The sequence below is a fragment of the Arachis hypogaea genome, chromosome 7 (genome assembly GCF_003086295.3).
Source record: "Arachis hypogaea cultivar Tifrunner chromosome 7, arahy.Tifrunner.gnm2.J5K5, whole genome shotgun sequence".
NCBI classification, from domain to species: domain Eukaryota; kingdom Viridiplantae; phylum Streptophyta; class Magnoliopsida; order Fabales; family Fabaceae; genus Arachis; species Arachis hypogaea.
The window spans coordinates 79,445,324-79,451,720 of NC_092042.1; the positions used below are offsets into that span (position 1 = coordinate 79,445,324).

At 30.9% G+C, this 6,397-nt stretch overlaps 1 long non-coding RNA gene across 1 annotated transcript; it reads right to left on the reverse strand.

The window, feature by feature from the left end:
• Positions 1 to 2,719: 2,719 nt before the first annotated feature.
• Positions 2,720 to 5,199, reverse strand: LOC112704155 (uncharacterized). Its single transcript, XR_003154804.2, has 2 exons — positions 4,934 to 5,199; positions 2,720 to 4,173 (listed from the first exon to the last, which is right to left on the reverse strand). It is a non-coding gene; the product is annotated as an uncharacterized lncRNA (long non-coding RNA).
• Positions 5,200 to 6,397: the final 1,198 nt, after the last annotated feature.

The following is a 6,397-nucleotide window of genomic DNA, read 5'->3' on the forward strand; positions in this document are numbered from 1 at the left end:
AGGTCCAGACAAGGTTCAATGGCTACTAAACAACTCTAAATGCTATGACGTAGTCTCTGGGTATCGAATCTCTTACCTGTTCTACCATGAGCCAATTGAGCTGTGTCTAGAGTATATGCAACAAAGAGGAATTTGGTCCAAATTATGAAAAATGCACACACCTCATAAGATCACAATTTTTATCTAAAAATATCTCCATAAAAAAATTTTAGTTATGCAACTCATCCACCAAAGGTTCCCCAACACGCCTCCTATATGCCATTATACTTGGAAGAAAACTAAACAATAAACCATTATATTTTCTAGTGCAGTAATGCGAAATTGATATGGCAAAAGGCAGAAATGGAAGCATATGTACCTGAATCTAGGATAATTAATTTCTTTGATTGTTGGAGTTCAACAGTGAGTCTTCTAGAACGCCAACCAAATGGAAGCAGCAAGCTTCTTCTCACGGCGATTTTGATATGGAGTATCTGGAAGGACCGAAATCAAAGAGTATTTGAACAACGAGGTTACTCTTCCGAAGGTGATTGCCACCACCACTGCCAAACATTACCAAGAAATCCTTACTCGTCCGCTGCATCCTCAACTTTAGTTCCGTCTTTGCTATACTATTTTCTCTTTCTTCTTTAGTTTACTTAATTACTTTATCTTATCTATGAGTGGAACACTTTGGTGAACTCCTCCCTTTTTTTTTTGTTAGTTTATGTTCTCCACTTTGAACAATATTTATTTTTTTTCTTTTGATGAATAAAATAAATTAAATATCTTTGAAAAAAAAACATTAATATAGTAAAAAAAATTAACCACTCAATTCAATTATTGCGTACAAAATTTTTTGTTATTTATATATAAACTCTTACACATAAATTAAAAAATTATAAATTAATCTGCACAAAAAGTGAATAATATCCTAATATATTATTTAAAGATATACAATTAGTTTATAAATAGTTACATATATAAAGTTAGACTTAAATTTTTAATACTTATTTAAATAAATAATTAAACTGATAAAAATTGATTTCTAAAAACACATATATATATATATATATATATATATATATATATATATATATATATATATATAAACTAATTTATATATTTCTTGTATCAAAGTAAGCTCAAGCCTATGACATCATTGTCTCATGAAATTTATTAATGTGAATGGTACGCTACGCATGCACTTCAATTTGTGCCCAAGACACCAAAAAAATTAAGTATTCAACTAATAATAATGGTCAAGATTCATATACATTTATTTTTATGTAAAATTATTATTAAAAAAATAATTTAATATATTTAATTAAATTATTATTTAATAATTTTTAATTATAAATTTCATATAAAAATAATTACAAATAAATTTTTAATTATTAAACAAAAAAATGAAACTTTTCAACAAAAATAGATTACAACAAATATTTTAAATCTTAATTCTGAGAGATAAATTTCAATTTTTTTAATTCTGAGAGAAAAAATTCCAACTCTTTAGAGATAAGGTTGTTTCAAATAAAATATTTTTTAATATAAAAATTAATAAATTTATTTCTAATATTTAGACTATTAAACAAATAAGTTTTTAATCAAAACAAATGAATTAATAATAGAAGTAGATATTGTCATTTTCAAATTAATAATATCGTCCCTACTTTAAGGCTATTATGCCCTCAATACAAAGTATATTTATGACATGGTTTTATCACATTGAAAATGTCATCATGAATTTAAAAATGATAATATCTATTCTTTAAGTATTACCTTTCTTAAGTTATCATAGAAATAGCGCTATTAGGTTTAAATGCTCTTTTAGGGTTTTTTACTCTGTTAGGTCTTATGTGATCGAGTCTCAAATGTCAACGGGTCAACGTCTATTCTTGATCAGAGATAGAAAAATTTTTCACTACTTTAAATAATCACGTATCATCTGTATGACTGATACAAGAAGGGGAGAAATAGAACGAAATGATGAGAGTGACAATGATAATGACAGTCCGATCCAATTAGAAGAAAGTTATTTTAGCGATGGCCTTAAGGCATGCTTCAATAGCTTAGTTGGCCGACTGTTTGCAGACAAAACCTTTTTTGTTGGAACAATGGAGGGAGCATTTTGGACAATTGAGGGTAGACCTGATGCTTTCAGAGTAAGTGAGATTGGTCATAATTGTTTTCAATTTTTCTTTGATAATGAAATAGATGTTATGAGAATGGAAAAAAGGGGTTACCATGGTTGTTCAAGGACTTTGTCCTCCATATACGTAGATGGACAACTGATACAATTGTTAACAATTAAAAAATTCACAAGCACCCAGTTTGGATTCAATTATGGGGACTCCCTGAGTACCTCAAGACACTAGAGGTGGCAAAGAAGCTGGGTGCAAGAGTTGGCACAATTTTGGAAGTTGGAATGTTTGTTGTCAAAGGGAGAGAAATAAAGACTGTGATGGCAAAAGTAGAGCTAGATGCCGAGAAGAGAATAAGAGACAGTATAAAGGTAACAAAGCCAAACAATTCCATGGTAGAGGTGATTTTGCGATATGAGAGGGTTGAGGTGGTCTGCACGTATTGAGCAAAGATTGGACATGACCACAGAACTTGTAGGATGCTAATGGAGGATACCCGCAACAATAAGCAAGGCCAAGACAAAATTGGAGAATGGATAAAAACAAATCAAATAGGAAAAAGGGTGCAATTAGAAGAAGAGCTTAAGGGGTCAAGCTATCAGGAATCATAAGCAAGTGATGGTATGAGGAATCATAAGTTTGATTTTCACATTGTAAACTTTGAAGGTAATGTGCATCTATTCGATATACATTGTCAGCATCTACAACCTCTGTTTTGTTGTCTTCATTCCAGATCAGCAAACTTTGATGCACAGTTGAGGGTACAGCTCCCACACCATGAATCCAGTCCCTACCAAGTAAAGCATTATTACTTGCCTTAGATGAAACTACCACAAATATTGTTCTTCAAACACAAGAATCCACTTTAACAACTAGCATGACCAATCCCTTGGCAAGTGCCGATGCCTCACTATCATCAGTCATCACAATGTTAGTTGGCAGCAAGTCATCAACATGAGTTAGCATTCTTTCTGGAAGCAAACTAATAACATCGCCTCCATTGATTAACACCCTACTGATTAGAATGCCATTCATTGTTGTTTTAATATGGAGGGGTTGAAGGTGTCCCTTTTGTTTTTCTGTGGGCTTATCGAAATACCCAATATAACTCCTTTTAGTGATAAGAACAAAACTATCCCTTCTCTCTCAAAACCTGCTTCGTAATCACCATCAAGGCTATCATTTTGTTGCCTTGCAAAGTCTGTAAGAAGAATAGAGATGATGCTCACTATATCATCATCTTTGTCAAAATAATCTTCATCAAGATGAGGATCTACTTTGTCTTTAACAACTGCCTTTGCTTCAAAAGGCTTGACAACTTTACCTTTAGTCTCAGAGATGACTGGTTCTTTACCCTTATCTAAGATACTCTTTAGAAACACTACTTTGTCCAAAGTATGCTTTGCCCCTTTGTTAGCAGAAGTTAAAGATATCAAAGTTTACACCTTACAAAAATGTTTGCCATCTTAATTGCCTCAATTTCGTCCATAAGGATAATTACGTCTTCCTTGCCCTCATTGGCCTTATTGGGATCCCTGATATGAATTCTCTATCTCTGAATACTTGACAATTCTTGATCTATTCAACTTCGACTGCTTGCGATCAATGAAAAGCAGTCGAATAACCTTCTTTAAGATCTTTAGAAAATTGTCCTTCAACTCGACACAAAGGATGCCTTTGTCAAACTTGCCCTTCTTTATGAGCTAACTCTTTCTTCATCCTTTTCTTTTCGAAAATAGTAGCTGCTACAGTATCAAAAATAACATTGCAACGTGGGCATATGGATATATCTCTATCTTCTAACTTCTGATGCATAAGAAAGTCCAATAACCCTTCTACGACACCGGGATAAGCTTGTCAGGTATTAGTTTCAAAATCACTAAGAGTGGTATCAAACTCAAGAGATGTAAAACCAACCATGCTTATTCTTAAGAATTTTGGCTCATAAAAACTAGCATTCATATCAAACGGGTCAACATCGACGTTCATCTCTTTTTTACTATCATTGAACTTCAGCATTCCTTCCATGATAGCCTCTTGAATAAGGTCCCTGAAACAAACATAAGTGTTAGTCGAATGGTTAGATGCTTGATGAAATTTACAATATGGTTTTCCTTTAATCTCTTTAGTCGAAGGTAAAGTTTTGCCTTCTAGTAAAACTAATTGTTTATCTTTTAAAACCACATCAAATATTTATTTTAACTTAGTGATATCAAAACTATATTTTTTTCAACTCTTATAATTTTTTTCCACAATAAAACTATCCCACTAGATGTGCCAATTTGTTGTGCAGATTTTACGTTTTGCAAATGAAAGATTGAACAAAACAAATTGTTGTCTGAATTTCAATATCTGGGAGCAAAACCTACTCCTCTTGCAAATACCAGTTTTACATGCATCAAAGTTTATGCTATGTCAATGAAAAATACCACAAAAATGTGCAGAATTATGACTACGCAAATAAATAATAACTAGTTGATTGGAAGAACATTAAAATAAACTTTACAGAATTTCAGAGTATTAAGAAATTACAAAGATCCTTCACAAAGGATTTAACAACAAAATAAGAAAAATAAACTAATCCTTGCGATAAAAATAATTGCAAAACCGTAAATAATAAGAAACCAGAAATGAAAGGAAACCTACAAAATTTACTAAAAATATCTGGAATGTGAATGTGTGTGTATTTTCTAAAGAGAAGTGCTAACCTCTGCCAACTTAGTCTGAAATTCTTATTTATAAACATTTCTACCCAATTCTTACTTGACACATAATTTTGGCAGTTACTAAAAATAAATAACTATTCATACCAAGTCAATTTGCCATTCTAGTTCTCGACCAACTCCTGGCATCGACACCACCAAATCATGATTTCGACAAGTATTCATCAATACTTCTGCAAAGTTATAATATCGACTACATAACACTAATCCAATTAGAATGTTCGTAGACTTTTTTCGGGAGGGAGCTATGAATTTGTAAAACAAAGAAACTTGTATCTGCGGTGAAGTAGTGCATTGGAGAAAGACAATGTTTTATTATGACAAACACTCATTATCTTAAGATATGCAATATATTGATAATAATAATATTGGATTGGATGAGGTTTACTCATAATATTATTCTATAATTACTATTTTTGAAAATCTTTCGAATAATTCAAGAGACATTCAACCACAACCGAAATAATTTATTCCAAAACAATATTTTGTTACAACGAGACGTTTTTATTTTGTTTATATGAGTACTTTTCAGTCACCAAAAAAAAAATATGAGTACTTTTCAACTCTTGGTATATAAAGAAGAGACATGAAGCAAGTGAGGAATATCCTCCCATTACTATTTCTAGAATAATCATATCACGTATATAATTTTAGGAAATAGTTTTAAGCGTATATAAAAACTATGAACTGTATATCAAACTTGTGACTAGAAGACAAAAAAGTAAGAGAGAGGAGTTACTATGGCTAGGAACAATTTGGGATATGCAATTGCAACATTGATGATTGTATTCGTTATTATTTGTTCTACCACTTCTAAATTTTATGAAATTATTTTGGAAGAGCACTAAACTACATCTTATTATGTTACATCTGACATTGAAGATTGTATTAGGAATTGCAAGAAACACAATACACGCAATCAAATAAAGAGGAAAGAATGCATTCATGAATGTATTGTAGCTGAATGCTATAAACGCCATCCCAAAAGAGAAAAATGCGCATCATGCTATGTCTATTTAGATCATATCTTCAACAACTAATTTGGATGTTCCGTATCGTGTCGTTTTCCGTGTCAGTGTCCCGTGTCTATATCAGTGTCCATGCATCATAGTCCAAAACAATAAAGTGTGAGGAATATGAGAATTGAATACATATAAATATTTTAAAATTGACTGTGAATTTCAAAATTCGCAGCAAAAACTTTACATATTTTTCTTGAATGATAAATTGGTAGTAAAATTTACAACAAATTGCTACAAGAAAATTCACAAATAAAATCCACAGTTATTTTACTAAACCACTAAACTATAAGAAACTAAACCACTAAACTATAAAAAATAATTTTAGAAATTGAATATATTTTTTATTAATAAAGTGAATTATGAATCATATGATAAGAAACACTCTTTTTTCTAATATAAAAAAAAAATCATATTTACTCTTTAAAGCATTTTTTCAATTTTTTTACCATTCTAAATATTTACTAACAATTTCTCAGGCAAGCTATAGCAAAATTAAGAGCTCAAATAAGAAGCTTATAATCTAGATGTT